Source organism: Lucilia cuprina, chromosome 2 (genome assembly GCF_022045245.1).
Source record: "Lucilia cuprina isolate Lc7/37 chromosome 2, ASM2204524v1, whole genome shotgun sequence".
NCBI lineage: Eukaryota > Metazoa > Arthropoda > Insecta > Diptera > Calliphoridae > Lucilia > Lucilia cuprina.
Genome location: NC_060950.1, coordinates 62,401,449 through 62,406,367, shown reverse-complemented (window position 1 = coordinate 62,406,367; position 4,919 = coordinate 62,401,449). Strand labels below are relative to the sequence as shown.

Below are 4,919 nucleotides of genomic sequence, written 5' to 3'. Positions count from 1 at the left end.
AGTCAAGACTATTGTATAGACTATAGTCAAGACTATAGTATAGACTATAGTCAAGACTATTGTATAGACTATAGTCAAGACTATAGTATAGACTATAGTCAAGACTATAGTATAGACTATAGTCAAGATTATAGTATAGACTATAGTCAAGACTATAGTATAGACTATAGTACAGACTATAGTCAAGACTATAGTACAGACTATAGTATAGACTATAGTACAGACTATAGTATAGACTATAGTACAGACTATTGTCAAGACTATAGTACAGACTATAGTCAAGACTATAGTACAGACTATAGTCAAGACTATAGTACAGACTATTGTCAAGACTATAGTACCGACTATAGTCAACACTATAGTACCGACTATAGTCAAGATTATAGTACCGACTATAGTACCGACTATAGTACCGACTATAGTCAAGACTATATTACCGACTATACAGTACAGGTTACAGAACAGACTAAATTGCAGACTTTAAAACAGTCTAGACAGGACTCTAATGTGAAAGCTTTCCTCTAAACCATTGTCTAAACTATAAACAAAGCTGAAATATCGTATGGTTCCCCCGCATAACTTAGGGTATAAAAACGAGTCGTTTATAAAGAGACCTTAATTTCACAAAGGCTACCTTAAGAAGACCCCAACAAAGAAAAGAAGAGAGCAAACTAAAGGAATCATCATCATTGTCATCATAATGATTAAGAATGAATATGATCATTATTATTATTATTATATATCTGGTTTAATAATAAAATAAAACCTACGTATTATATATGATAGTGGGTTGTTTTTTGAGTGCTGTTGTTGTTGTTGTTGTTTTGGGGTTTTTATGGTTTACGAATTGTGCATATTCATAGTTTTTGAAAAGAAGAAGAACAACAACAATAACAGCAACTTTAAAGGCAACGCATTTAAGTTTATTAGGGTTTTGTTAAAGTGTGTATTTGACCAAAGTTTCGAGTTTATAATGATATTTTTGGTTTAACGAAAGAAGTACAATAATAGCAACAATAAGTGGTAGTAAAATTTAGTTAAGCAATACGAAAAACTGGATAATGACGGAGATGAAGAAGTGTTCATATATATAGAAAGGTTAACAAATCTTGTTTATTTTGAGAGGTTCAAAATGTGTTGAAGGCTTTAAAAAAAGTTTGGGACTCTCATAAAGAATTAGAAATCTAGCTTTCAAATATTCATTGTAAACGAAAACTGGACTTTAAAGTAAATAATAAAACTAGTTTAGCAACAAACCAAATGACTTATAGTTCGTTGAAAACCTTTTTTTAAATTGTTTTTTTCTCACTTTTGTACGCCTCTCCTAACACTGTTTCTTTCCCCTCCCTCTCTTACTCTCTTTGACTATTCCCTTAAACTCCTCTTAGCACAACAAACAGGAAGTTAATGTTTAAGAGGAGCCAGCCAAACTCTGACTATGTGTTTATGTGTGTGTAACTAAACCCTAGAGCTTTTGTTGATTTAAAAACCAACTATAGAACAGAATCAACTAGAGAAACACCTTGTTTTTTTGTAGTTGTAAAGTCTGGCGAAACCTGATTTTTAATATCATGTTTTTATATTCTCCTTTATTGTTGTTGGAGGTTTGTCGAACTCCTCTTATAAGTAGCAGCCATTATTCATCCATGCCCACAGACCATAGTCGTAGTAGTAACATATACATACTTACATGCATATAGCAGCTGTTCATTTTATTTTATATACCAGTTCCTAAAACTTGTTCTTCTTGTTCATATACATACATATATATTTTTCATTATTCCAGTTCATCTTTATTTATCAGTTTTTAAGGCCCATTTAATCCTTCTTTCGTTTTTTTTTTTAATATTTCTTTGTAAAACACTTTTAAAACCCAAACGAAATCATCAGCATCATAACTTTTTTTTCAAGGGATTTTGTTTTTTCATTTTCAAAATTGACCCAAAAAAAAAACTGTTTAAGCTTTTTAAATATGATGAAATTTATAAATCTTCACTAAGCTCTCTTTTGTTTTATGGTCTTTTTTTGCATTTTTGCTTAAAATAATAACATTTAACCACAAGTTCGAGGTTTAAGTTTTATATATTCTTTTTTTTTGTGGGTTTTTATTACATATCATTATTATTGGCTTTATAACCCCAAAAAAAATGATTTTTTTTGCTCCATAAAAAAAAATCATAATGTTTTAACTAAAACCCGCTTTAAATTTTAAAACGGTAAAATTATAGTACACTGTGTGTGCGTGCTGGCTTAAAAAAGATCTTTGTGTTTATATGCAGTTTGGCTAAAAGTGTTGACTTTTATGTCTTTTTTGCTTTAAATTACACAAAAATTATTGACTTTTTTGTTCAGCATTACTTTTAATGAAAATTTTTTCATGTTTTAATTAGCTTATGGTAATGTATGAGCTTAGTAAAAGAATATAATATCGACTAGGCCATAGATTTTATACTGGACTATGGACCAGACTAAAATATAGACTAGACAATATACTAGACAATATACTAGACAATAGACTAAGCTACAGACTAGGCAATAGACTAGACTATAGACTTGACTAAAATCTGGACTACTTATAGACTGGACTATAGACTAGACTATAGACTAGACTATAGACTACACTATAGACTAGACTAGACTATAGACTAGACTATAGACTAGACTATAGATTAGACTATAGACTAGACTATAGACTAGACTATAGACTAGACTATAGACTAGACTATAGACTAGACTATAGACTAGACTATAGACTAGACTATAGACTAGACTATAGACTAGACTATAGACTAGACTATAGACTAGACTATAGACTAGACTATAGACTAGACTATAGACTAGACTATAGCCTAGACTATAGACAAGACTATAGACTAAACTATAGACTAGACTATGGAAGATGCTATAGATTATACTATAGGCTAGACTATAGATTAGAATATGGACTAGTATTTAGACTAGCCTATAGATCAGGCTACAGGTTAAATATTAAATAAGGCTATAGATTAAACTAAAATTTAGACCATACATTAGATTAGAGACTAGACTATAAACAAAATTATAGTCTAGACTATATACTATACTATAGACTATAGATAAGCCTATAGATTAGAATAAATACTAGACTATAGATAAGACCACTATAGACTACAGCATAGACTACATTATAGACTTAACTATGGACTAGACTGTAGATAAGACTGCAGACTAGCATATAGGCTAGACTATAGACTTGGCTATAAAATTGTCTAAACTTTGGACTACAGATCTTGTCTTTCAAGGATATTTCTCTACTTAAATCAAGCAACAACTTGTCATGACAAGGACAATTTGTTTTTGTTTGTTTAATTAAACATTCTCAACCAGTGTTGTTAACAGTAATTAAAACAATAATAGTGAATGGCCGGTCCATTTAAAAAGTTGTAGAAATGAACAAAAAAAATTATCAAATAGTTAAATGCATTTGAATGCAACAATTTTATTTTTCATACATTCATGCTGGAAAAAAATTAAACAAAAACATCTGAAAAACAATATATGGTGACTCTGACTCGTTAAATAGTGGAGTGGTTTGGTTTGTGCCCAGTTTTTTTTTTTTCTTCATCTCGATGCATTAGCACCACCACTCACTCATTTACCTCAAAGCGTAAATTAAACAATTGCAATAGTAGGTTTTTTCTTTGTTGGAAGTTTTTTTTCTACAATAAACTAAAAGCGGATTATTACCACACCCATGTTAAATCAGAAAAAAAACGTATTTTTTTCTATAAATAATTTTATTAAAATTTTTATTTCCAGCAACATGACTTTTTTTGCTGCAGCAACACAAAACTTATTCAAAATAGATAAGAAACAATTCATTTAAATTAATGAAGACAAGAAAAAAAAAACGAACAAAAACTTCATATGAAACTAACCATTAGTATGGGGGATTAATGGGTTCCCCTCTCAATAAACGTGCTTTAACTTAAGTAAAAAATTAGTTTTTTATCTCTGCCAGTAGTCAATCTAGTTCTTACTTTACCTTTCTGTTTCATTTTTAGTGTTTTTTTAGTGCTTAATTTATAGATCTTTAATATTGATAAATTTCGGTTTAAAATAGTGTTTTTTTTTTTTTTTCTTTTAAAACAACTGTTTAGCAGTAATATATTAGAAAAAATAAAGCTTTTAATGTAAAAAACCACCATTTGCGGTATTAAAACAGTTAAAACTAAGAAAAACTAAACTGTTAGAGAAAAATATGTTTTCGTAGAGTTTCTGTAATGAAAGTGAAAGTTTAAAATGGAAATTATGAAATTTTATTTTTAGATAAAAATAAATTTCATTTTCTATATTAAAAGTATTTGGCAATTATAAGACGTAATAGAAAGATAGAAGATAATATTAAAACTTATAGATCAAATTACAAAATGGATTATAGACAAGGCAATACCTTAGATAAAAGACAAACATAGACTAAACTATCGACGAGACAATGGCCTATAAACTAGAATATCGAATAGGCATAAACTAGAATATGGACCAGAATAAACTAAAAACTATACTAGAATATTATTTTCTAGCCTATATTATATATAGTCTTTAGTAAATATGTATATATAGTCTTTAGTCTAGTCTATAGTATTGACTATATTATAGTCTAAACTTTAGACTCTAAAGTCTTGTCTATAGTCTTGTCTAGTCTATAGTTTAGACTATAATTTATTCTATAGTTTAATCTATAGTTTAGTCTATAGTTTAGTCTATAGTTTAGTCTATAGTTTAATCTATAGTTTGGTCTAGTCTATAGTATAGTCTATATTCTAGTCTATAGTCTAGTCTATAGGGTAGTCTATAGTGTAGTCTATAGTCTAGTCTATAGTCTAGTCTAGTCTATAGTCTAGTCTATAGTCTAGTCTAGTCTATAGTCTAGTCTATAG

The 4,919-nt window shown here is 28.9% G+C and overlaps 1 long non-coding RNA gene across 1 annotated transcript in view; it reads right to left on the bottom strand.

Moving 5' to 3' along the window:
- LOC124419790 overlaps positions 1–4,919 on the bottom strand; it is a 16,994-nt gene that overhangs the window by 498 nt on the left and 11,577 nt on the right. The window lies entirely within an intron of this gene.